This window comes from Carassius gibelio, chromosome B18, assembly GCF_023724105.1.
Source record: "Carassius gibelio isolate Cgi1373 ecotype wild population from Czech Republic chromosome B18, carGib1.2-hapl.c, whole genome shotgun sequence".
NCBI lineage: Eukaryota > Metazoa > Chordata > Actinopteri > Cypriniformes > Cyprinidae > Carassius > Carassius gibelio.
Genome location: NC_068413.1, coordinates 26,338,983 through 26,351,152, shown reverse-complemented (window position 1 = coordinate 26,351,152; position 12,170 = coordinate 26,338,983). Strand labels below are relative to the sequence as shown.

Below are 12,170 nucleotides of genomic sequence, written 5' to 3'. Positions count from 1 at the left end.
TTTATTTTCACTTTTAAATCGGTTAAAATACAAATAAATACTTGGATTTAATTCACACTGACAAGCTAAACCAACATATATGATTATTACCATGTCAGGGCTCATTAATAATTGATGTGTGGTCAGTGATACGTGAGAAACACGAGAGATGAATCACCGCTCTGAGCAGGAGCGTGTGTAATGATGAGCTCAGAAAAAACGAGTTTATTCTTGTTTTATAGCTATTAAAAATAAAGTATTGCAGCGATATCACACAATTCACCAATTAGAACACACCAAGAGCTAAATTCAGATGTTTTTGAACTGTTTGTGTGAAAACGAAATATTCGCGGCTGCCTATCTGAAATCACCGCCTCCGACCAGCGTGTACAGTGTCACTAGTTCAAAACAAACTAATTTGTTCTTGTTTAAGAGCTTTTTCAAATAAAATATTGCCATAAATGCACACAATACACCCATTATAACACAGCAAGCTAAATGCAGGTGTTTGTGACCCGTTTAAGTGTGCAAGACTGTTTGAAAGCGCGACTGGCAGAATAACGTATCTCTCGAGCTGCAGGGTTCTGCCTTTCGTCGTACGAACGAACACATCACGGACAAGATTATTTCAAAATACATAATAGCTTGGCTAATATAAACGAAAACAGCCATGTGAACATAAACTTTTGAGAAATAAATCTGAAGTGGATCTACTCGGTTTGAATATTAAGTGACCGCATTTACCTGCTTCTGTCTTCAATTTTAATCTATATATATAAAAAAGGAAACTCATTCGTCTTGGCTGCTTTTTTTAAATGTCTGTGCGTATTTATTTATTTACTTTTTTATACATTTTGTATAATTTCATAGTTTATGTATTATAATTATAAAAACATAAATACATTTAGCCACTTACATAGAAATATCTTAGGCCTTATCCTTTTCTGACAGTTTTAGGGATTTTTAAAAATCCTAAAAAACCTTATTTGTGCTGCAAATAATAATTTCAAACTCATTTGATACTGACCTATGACATCCTGTGACATGATATTTATTTGAATTTACATAATCTCATGGATGTATCAGTAAATCTGTTCAGCTCACAGATCAAGACTAAGCTGTAATGCAAGCAGAACTTTCACAAATGCTTATAGGTCAATAAAATCATTATTAAAAAAACTTATAAATCATTTAAGGATTTGATAACACTGTAAAATAATGTCTAATTTGTTAACATTAGTAAATGCATTGGTAACACTTTATAATAACTGCACTCATTAGTAAATAGTCAGTTTATGCTTTATAAAGCCTTGTTTTAACATTAATAGTCAATACTAAGCAGTTTATAAATACAGCTATAAATAGCTTGTTCTTGATTTATAAGCACATATTTATTTCAATATGCAATAAAAGTAAACTGTACACTTGAAATATATATATATATATATATATATATATATATATATATATATATATATATATATATATATATATAGTAGGAGACACGTTGGGGATGGTAAAGGTTTTGTCCACTTGGTGGTGCTGTGGTTATGTTTAATTATATATATATATATATATATATATATATATATATATATATATATATATATATATATATATATATATATATATATATATATATATGAAATTTGAACATGCACAATTATACAAAAATCACTTTTTAAAAACTACAACAAAAAATTTGTTTGGACTACAACAAGCATTTTCCGGGATTTGTGATATCACAAATATTGACGAATGGGATGTGAATTGGTTGAGCTGCACTAAAAAAAGGCAACGAGTGTGATATACACGTAGTTGACCATGAAGACTGGAAGAGAAAAAAATAACTATGAAGGAACTTTTCCTTTACTGATAAAATGAGCCAAAAAAGACATTTCACTCAGACTGAAAAAAAAAACAAAATTATTAGATCCTCATGAGAAATATTCAAAATTAGATCACTACAGTAATTACAAAGTAAAGACATGACCACTGGACAGCAAAATGCTTACTGGGTCAGAAGGGTCAGAAAGAAAAAAAAACAGATGGAGAAGAACAGAAACACCTAAATTGCAAAAGAATTAAAGTTAAGAATTAGGTGTGACACTATAATGGAGCATTTAGTCTAGAGTGCCACCATTTTCCAGAACTGCAACTTTCCTGGACTCTCAGAATTACAATGTGTCAGGTTCTGAGAGATGTAAAAGATCCCCAAAAAAAGGACTTAATTAGAATAACATGATGTACTGTGGAATACTATATATTAAGAATTTATATATTGGCTTTATGAACGGAATATTTTGAGTGATTCTTGAAGGACTAGCATCCCCTCCTCTTGAACGACGGTTTGAGGAATAGTACCGCGACTCCCTATATGCAGAGTATGCAGTCTTCATAGGGCACCAACTTCCAGAGGGGACACCATCCCAGTTGCTAAAAAAAAAAAAAACATTCACCATTCTCCCATCCGCGCTCGCGATCACTCGCACCTCATGTTTGCGGCTCAATTTTTGAATTTTGGATGGACATCAGCCCGGGTAAAGGACATAAGCAATCAGGCACAAAGAAAAGAAAATTAGAGAAAGTAAAAAAAAAAAAAAAAAAAAAAAAAAACAGGCATAAATTTGGCTTGACATTGGACATTCGAGAGTCTCAAATTTAGGGACCGTCTCTAAAGTTATATGTGATCTTGTTATACACTTTTCTAACATCAGTAGCATTTGAAGAGTATGACTTACAGTCATAAAAACAACTGTAATTGTTCATCTACGTGACAGCTATAATGCACAATAAAATTAAATGTTTGATGTTTATTAAAACAAACTGTAAGTCATATGTAAATTATGCTACTTTTTCACATGGACTCAAAAGCAAATTTGAAGCTCAATAGCATTTGAGGAGAAAGACTTGCAGTCATAAAACAATTTTAATGTGTTAATTTAGGTGTCAGCTACAATGCACACCTTATACATTTTTTGTATATATTAAAATAAGGTGTTACTAAAGTTATATATATTGTTCTGTGTATGTGATTTCAAAGTCTAGATGGGTCGGATTAACCCTTTAACTGCCGTATCCCTTAAAACTTGATTGCCAGAGGGTTACTGTAAATGCTTATGCCCGCTGGGCACAGTTTTCCCGATGCCACCGGGGTGGCGTTGCACTGACGGCTTGAGCCCGCCATCGCTGCTTGCAGCTATATTTATTATTATTATTTATTCTTCTAATTTTTTTCCAAGGTTTCGGGGGCTTTTGGGGTCCTTAACATGCTTAAAAAGTCTTGAAAATTGGCACACACATTGGAACCTGCGGCCATTAGGGACGGGCAGAGACTGATACATGGGCGTGGCACAGGGGCTCTACAGCGCCCCCTGGAATACTGAGGGCCATATATCATACATACTTGCACATAGACACACGAAACTCGGTACACATGTAGATCTCATCAAACCAAACAACTTTCGTACTGCATGTCATAGGCTCCGCCCAACAGGAAGTTGGCTATTTTGGGTTTAGTATTCATATTTTTCGTCAAAGTTGTGGGGGCTTTTGGGGTCCTTAACATACTCAAAAACTCTTGAAAATTTGCGCACACTTTGGAATCTGTGGCCTTTAGGAGCCTGCAGAAGCTGGGACCCGGGCGTGGCACAGGGGCTCTACGGCGCCCCCTGGATCACAGTCAGAAATGTTGATGTATAGCTTACACATACTTGCCAATATTCATATGAAACTCAGTACACATATAGATCTCATTGTGCCGAACAACTTTCGTATTGAATATCATAGGCTCCGCCCAACAGGAAGTCAGCTATTTAGAGTTATGTAAAAAGCGCATGCTCTGGAATTTGAAATACTTGTCATAGGTTTTTTACTCGATTGCCGCCAAAATTGGTCAACATGATTTCAAGACATTGGGGATGAAAAATTGACAGGGGATTTTTGATATCTCGAACGGTTTGCTCGTGGCGAGGCTTTGAAATTATGGCGAGAAATGAGAAACAGGAAGTGTCTAATACCATCCACATACATTTCCTAATTTTTATCAAACTTCATTAGATTATTCATTGTATGATGTCGATCGCATATATGTGACTATTAGGAGTCAAAGTTATAGCTCCACCAACTGGCAGCAGGAAGTGTGTCATTTTCAAAATGCTTTGAATTCAGCATCTTATTTTTACTCGATTTGCTTCAAACTTCATCAAAATAATGTTAAAACACAGCCGATATCAATCTGCAAGGGGGATATTGATATCTAAAAATATTGTTGCCGTGGCAACATGTCAAACTGGAATACTTCTCAGGTGATTTTGAGGCATATAACATACTTAGAATTTCATCAAACTCAGAACACATATCAGTATTAGTGACAGCTAGACACTGGCAAAATTTCATAAGAGGGCGTGGAAGAGGCACTCTATAGCGCCACCTTTTGTCAAAAGTGGGGGGGTTAGTTTTAGCTACAGACACCAAACTCAGTACAAAAATTTTTCTTATCAAGACGGACAACTTTCTTTGTGAATGGGTTTTGGATAGCTTGGATGGTTTTGTCGTGGGGATTTTTTTAAATGACAGTAAAAATGGAATTATTAATGTTCCTGCATTTTTAAATTCCAAACACTTCAAAACCTTTTTTCATACAGAAAAAAGGTAATTCTGAGGAAATATGCATAGTTTCATGACTTTACAACACTGTATGGATAACAGAAAATTTAAAAACCGTCAGACATCTCATCTCACTCTGTCCCTCTGTTTGAGTGTGTGTGCTTAGACTTCCATTGTCTGAGAGAAATAGCGCCCCTACAGGTGCATATCCTGGACTAAAATAGGGAGGAGACTCTCTTTTGGTTTCACTTTTAAATCGGTTAAAATACAAATAAATACTTGGATTTAATTCACACTGACAAGCTAAACCAACATATATGATTATTAACAGGTCAGGGCTCATTAATAATTGATGTGTGGTCAGTGATACGTGAGAAACACGAGAGATGAATCACCGCTCTGAGCAGGAGCGTGTGGAATGATGAGCTCAGAAAAAACGAGTTTATTCTTGTTTTATAGCTATTGAAAATAAAGTATTGCAGCGATATCACACAATTCACCAATTAGAACACACCAAGAGCTAAATTAAGATGTTTTTGAACTGTTTGTGTGAAAATGAAATATTTGCGGCTGCCTATCTGAAATCACTGCCTCCGATCAGCGCGCACAGTGTCACAAGTTCAAAACAAACGAATTTATTCTTGTTTAAGAGATTTTTAAAATAAATTATTGCCATAAATGCACACAATACACCCATTATAACACAACACGAGCTAAATGCAGGTGTTTGTGACCCGTTTAAGTGTGCAAGACTGTTTGAAAGCAAGACTGGCAGAATAACATATCTCTCTCGAGCTGCAGGTTTCTGTCTTTCGTCGTAAGAACGAACACATCACGGACAAGATTATTTCAAAATACATAGCTTGGCTAATATAAACGAAAACAGCCACGTGAACATAAACTGTTGAGAAATAAATATGAAGTGGATCTACTGGATTTTAATATTAAGTGACCGCATATACCAGCTGCTTCTGTCTTAAATTTTAATCTATATAAAAAATGAAACTCATTCATCTTGGCTGCTTTTTTTTCTGCTTTTTTTGTGTACTTATTTATTTATTATTTTGCTCTAACAAGACTTAATCTATATTTAATTAAATCAATTACATTTTATTTTACATTTGATTTGTCCATTTCTGCATCTAAACGCCTAAAAACCTAAAACATGCTCTATTATACTATTGTTAGCAATTTCTTTATCGTCCAATTTATCTGGTGTACACACTTTTATTTTCATAAAAAACTTGTTTGTTAGATTATACACAGTTACAGTGGTCTATAATAAATATTAACAGGTTTTATTCAAGCTGTTCAGAATGATTGCAGTAGGCTAATTTTTTTTAAATGTAAAAAAAAAAAAAAAAATATATATATATATATATATATATATATATATATATATATATATATATATATAAATAAAAAACATTGGAAAAGAATAACTGTTGTACTTTTTTTATACATTTTGTATAATTTCATAGTTTATGCATTATAGTTATAAAAACAAATAAATTTAGCCTCTCACATAGAAATCTTAGGCCTTATCCTTTTCTGACAGTTTTAGGGATTTTTAAAAATCCTAAAAAACCTTATTTGTGCTGGAAATAATAATTTCAAACTAATTTGATACTGACCTCTGACATCCTGTGACATGATATTTATTTGAATTTACATAATCTCATGGATGTAACAGTAAATCTGTTCAGCTCACAGATCAAGACTAAGCTGTAATGCAAGCAGAACTTTCACAAATGCTTGTAGGTCAATAAAATCATTACAAAACACTTACAAATCATTTAAGGGATTTGATAACACTGTAAAATAATGTCTAATTTGTTAACATTAGCAAATGCATTGATAACACTTTATAATAACTGCACTCATTAGTAAATAGTCAGTTCATGCTTTATAAAGCCTTGTCCCAATATTAATAGTCAGTAGTAAGCAGTTTATAAATACAGCTATAAATAGCTCATTTATTAAAAAGGAGAGTAAAGGGTCAGTTATCTTCCTATGAAAAATAAAAAAAATAAACAAACAACAACACAGATTGATACAGAACTCAGAAATGTTATTGTGGATTTATGATAAACTCAGCCTGTAAATGAATTCATTCTCCTCCAAGAAGACACAAGTAGTTCACACCAAACTGTTTTAACATGAAGCCATTTACTGAAGATGTAAAATTTCGAATGGGTTTAGGATACCTTAAATGGTGTGGCCATACCGATTTATTAAGTGAACATAAAATAATACAATAGGTATTTTACTATATCTTTAAAATTTTTAATTCCAACTCTTCATAATTTTTTATATACGTAGAAGTCATCATTTGAAGGAAGCACAGTAAGTTTCATAGCTTTATCATTTTCAAGAGCCAGCATAAAATTAAAACTATCATAACATATAAATCAAGCTTGCAATTCTGACCAATAATGGCCACCAGATCAGGATCACTTTTAAATAATTATTGTAGAAACAAGTATGATTTAAATCATTTATAGAAATCTTTCAAAGAAAAATAATATGTATTTTATGTATTTTACAGATAAAATGACCCTCACTTAATTAGAATAACAAGCTGAAGTATTGTGAACCGTATATTAAGAATAATTCTTTATAGGCTTTATGGACAGATACGTTTTGAGTGACTCTTGAAGGATCAGCACCACATCCTCTTTTACCACTGTTTAAAGAATGTATCTTACAGTACAGGTGTGGATGAATTTTGAATAGCTTGAATGGTTTTGTCGTGGTGATTTTTTGAAATAACAGTAAAAAAGTAACCAGTAAATGTCTTTTATTTTTTTTACACATAGAAGACAAGTCATTCTGAGGAAATATGCATAGTTTCATGACTATACAACACTATATGGATGATAGAAAATTAAAAAACTATCATACATCTGATGTCACTCTGTCCCTCTGTCACTGTGGGTAATGTGTGTGTGTTAAGTGAATTAGGTGTGAAACTATCAGGGAGCATTTAGTCTCCAGCGCCAACATTTTACAGAACTGCCACTTTCCTGGAGTCTCAGAATTACAATGTGTCAGGTTCTGAGAGATCTAAGATTCCAAAAAATGATTTAATTAGAATACCATGAAGTATTGTGAAATACTATATATTAAGACTTTATATGTAGGCTTTATGAACAGATTAGAGTGACTCGTGAAGGACCAGCACCACCTCCTCTTGTCCGATGGTTTGAGGAATAGATTTAGGAGCTCATTTTTATTCCACCTCCTTTCCCGAAAGTCTGTCTTGCAGAATTGACTAAAAATTAATCTTCACATTAATTCCTAATTATTTTGCAATTATTTTTGTCAGTTCTTCTTGACCTGTTTTTTTTCTTCTTCTTTTCTGACCTCATGACCCAGTCAGCATTTTTGTACAATGGTCAAGTCTTAACTTTTTCTGTATTGCATATATATATATTGTTCTGTGAATGTGATTTTAAAGTCTAGATGATTCGGATTAACCCTTTAACCGCCATATCCTTTAAAACCTCACTGCCAGAGAGATATTGTGAATGCATGTGCCCGCTGGACACAGTTTACCTGATGCCACCGGGGTGGCGATGGCATTGGTGGCTTGAGCCCGCCATCGCTGCTTGCAGCTATATTTAGGGCCCGAGCACCGAGGTGCGAGGACCCTCTTGTATCTGCTTTGTTTTTTATTATTATTATTCTTCTTCTTCTTCTTCTCCCGAATGAATCGCATTTTTGAGGGCTTTAACATGCTCAAAAAGTCATGAAACTTTGCACACGCGTCAAACCTGGTGAAAATTTTCGTCTGATATAGGATTCAGAAGAGGGTGTGGCAAAATGGCTCGACAGCGCCACCTATACCAAGAAAATCAACAGCCTTCCAGCTATGTTTCACCTACATGCACGAAAATTGGCACACATATGTAACACACCAATACCTACAAAAAAGACTCTTGGAGCGAAATTCTAAACCCAACAGGAAGTCGGTTATTTTTAATATTATGAGCATATTTTGTGTAATTTTGGTCATTTCCATGTGTTGTATTTTAACGAACTCCTCCTAGAGAGTTCTTCAAATCAACACCAAATTTGGTATGCCTAATCTAAAGGCCTTTGCGATGTTAAATTGCGAAGATCTTGAGTTTTCGTTGAAGGGCGTGTCCGTGGCGTCCTGGCGAATTTCGATGATTCGCCATGAAAAATGAAGTTGCTATAACTCACACATACAATGTCCAATCTGCCCCAAACTTCACATGTTTGATGAGACTCCGAACCTGAACAGATTGACATGCCCATATTCAGTTATAGTCATAGCGCCACCTATTGGCAACAGGAAGTGACATATTTTACGCTGCGACGAACTACTCCTAGAAATTTTATGACATCAATGTCTTTTTTGTGTTCAGTCTAATCTAAAGGCCTGTGCGATGTTCAGTTGTGAAGATCTTGAGTTTTCGTTAAAAGGCTTGCTCATGGCGCCGCAACGAAGTTCGATGTCTCGCCATGGGAATAAAAGATGTTATAACTCAGGCATAAAATGTCCGATCTTCCCCAAACTTCACACGTGTGATAAGAGTCCTGGCCTGAACAGATCTGCAGGCCAATATTCCACCGGGTGTGGCAGAATGGCTCTATAGCGCCACCTATACACTTTCAACGGAGTGCGCCTCGAGCTATGTTTCACGTACATGTACAAAAATTGGTACACACATGTAACACTCCAATACCTACAAAAAAGTCTCTTGGTACAAAATCCGGATCCCAACAGGAAGTCGGTTATTTTGAATTTTCCCTTCAAAATTGGTGTTGTTTTTGCCATTTTCAGGGGTTGTACTTTAACGAACTCCTCCTAGAGATTTATTCAGATCAATACCAAACTTGGTCAGTGTAATCTAAAGCCATTAGTGATGTTAAATTGCGAAGGACCTGAGGTTTCGTTAAAGGGCGTGTCCATGGCGGTCTGACAAATTTCGATGTTTCACCATGAAAAAGGAAGTTGCTGTAACTCAGACATACAATGTCCAATCTGCCCCAAACTTCACATGTTGGATGAGACTCTTGACCTGAACAGATCTACATGCCCATATTCAGTTATAGTCATAGCGCCACCTATTGGCAACAGGAAGTGACATATTTTACACTGTGACAGACTATTTCTAGAAATTGTATGACATCAATGTCTTTTTTGTGGTCAGTCTAATCTAAAGACCTGTGTGATGTTTAGTTGTGAAGATCTTGAGTTTTTGTTAAAAGATGTGTCCATGGCGCCGTGTTGAAGTTCGATGTCTCGCCATGGGAATAAAAGATGTTATAACTCAGGCATAAAATGTCCGATCTTGCCCAAACTTCACTTGTGTGATAAGGGACCTGGCCTAAACAGATCTGAAGGCCAATATTCCATCGAGTGTGACAAAATGGCTCGATAGCGCCACCTATACACTTTCAACGGAGTGCGTATACACTTTAAACGGAGTGCGCCTCGAGCTATGTTTCACGTACATGTACAAAAATCGGTACACACATGTAACTCACCAATATCTACGAAAAAGTCTCTTGGTACGAAATCCGAATCCCAACAGGAAGTCAGTTATTTAGAATTTTCTCTGCAAAATTAGTGTTGTTTTGGCCATTTTCAGGGGTCGTACTTTAACAAACTCCTCCTAGAGATTTATTCAGATCAACACCAAACTTGGTCAGTGTAATCTAAAGGCTTTTGCGATCTTAAATTGCAAAGATCTTGAGGTTTCGTTAAAGGGCGTGTCCATGGCGGCCTGACAAATTTCGATGTTTCGCCATGAAATAGGATGTTGTTGTAACTCAGGCATAAAATGTCCAATCCTCCCCAAACTTCACATGTTCGACAAAAGTCCTGCCCTGAACACATCTGAAGGCCAATATTCCACTATAATGATAGCGCCACCTGCTGGCAACAGGAAGATTGTCACATATATGGAATAAACATTGATATATTCTACTTATATTTATGAGTTTAAACGCATATTTCTCACCGTTCACCTATTAACTAAAGCCACTCGCTGCCGGTGAGCCCGGGTGCGAGGGCCCGTTCATCGCTGCTTGCAGCTTTAATTATTCTTCTTCTTCTTCTTCTTCTTCTCCCGAATGAATCGCATTTTTGAGGGCTTTAACATGCTCAAAAAGTCATGAAACTTTGCACACACGTCAAACCTGGTGAAAATTTTCGACTGATATAGGATTCAGAAGAGGGTGTGGCAAAATGGCTCGACAGCGCCACCTATACTAAGAAAATCAACAGCCTTCCAGCTATGTTTCACGTACATGCACGAAAATTGGCACACATATGTAACACACCAATACCTACAAAAAAGACTCTTGGAGCAAAATTCTAAACCCAACAGGAAGTCGGTTATTTTTAATATTATGAGCAAATTTTGTGTAATTTTGGTCATTTCCATGTGTTGTATTTTAACGAACTCCTCCTAGAGATTTCTTCAAATCAACACCAAATTTGGTATGCCTAATCTAAAGGCCTTTGCGATGTTAAATTGCGAAGATCTTGAGTTTTCGTTGAAGGGCGTGTCCGTGGCGGCCTGGCGAATTTCGATGATTCGCCACGAAAAATGAAGTTGCTATAACTCAGACATACAATGTCCAATCTGCCCCAAACTTCACATGTTTGATGAGACTCTGAACCTGAACAGATTGACATGCCCATATTCAGTTATAGTCATAGCGCCACCTATTGGCAACAGGAAGTGACATATTTTACGCTGTGACAAACTACTCCTAGAAATTTTTTGACATCAATGTCTTTTTTGTGGTCAGTCTAATCTAAAGACCTGTGCGATGTTCAGTTGTGAAGATCTTGAGTTTTCGTTAAAAGGCGTGTCCACGGCACCATGGCGAAGTTCGATGTCTCGCCATGGGAATAAAAGATGTTATAACTCAGGCATAAAATGTCCGATCATCCCCAAACTTCACATGTGTGATAAGAGTCCTGACCTGAACAGATCTGCAGGCCAATATTCCACTGGGTGTGGCAGAATGGCTCGATAGCGCCACCTGTACACTTTCAACGGAGTGCACCTCGAGCTATGTTTCACGTACATGTACAAAAATTGGTACACACATGTAACTCACCAATATCTACAAAAAAGTCTCTTGGTACGAAATCCGAATCCCAACAGGAAGTCGGTTATTTTGAATTTTCCCTGCAAAATTGGTGTTGTTTTTGCTATTTTCAGGGGTTGTACTTTAACGAACTCCTCCTAGAGATTTATTCAGATCAACACCAAACTTGGTCAGTGTAATCTAAAGCCATTTGCGATGTTAAATTGCGAAGGACTTGAGGTTTCGTTAAAGGGCGTGTCCATGGCGGCCTGACAAATTTCGATGTTTCGCCATGAAAAATGAAGTTGCTGTAACTCAGACATACAATGTCCAATCTGCCCCAAACTTCACATGTTGGTTGAGACTTCTGCCCTTAACAGATCTACATGCCCATATTCAGTTATAGTCATAGCGCCACCTGCTGGCAACAGGAAGTGACATCTTTTACGCTGCGACAAACTACTCCTGGAATTTTTTTTGAGATTAATATATATTTTGTGGTCAGT

General features: G+C 36.0%; 1 protein-coding gene and 1 long non-coding RNA gene across 3 annotated transcripts in view; both read right to left on the bottom strand.

Annotated features, from left to right (window-relative positions):
* Nucleotides 1-12,170, bottom strand: part of LOC127977424 (genetic suppressor element 1-like) — an 870,445-nt gene that overhangs the window by 99,831 nt on the left and 758,444 nt on the right. The gene's annotated exons all lie outside the window — the stretch shown is intronic.
* The window catches only part of LOC127977436 (uncharacterized), a 37,368-nt gene that overhangs the window by 2,164 nt on the left and 23,034 nt on the right, over nt 1-12,170 (bottom strand). For both annotated transcript variants that reach the window (XR_008158211.1, XR_008158210.1), the window contains one exon: nt 8,146-8,895. This is a non-coding gene — a long non-coding RNA (uncharacterized LOC127977436). The remainder of the gene's footprint in view (nt 1-8,145; nt 8,896-12,170) is intronic.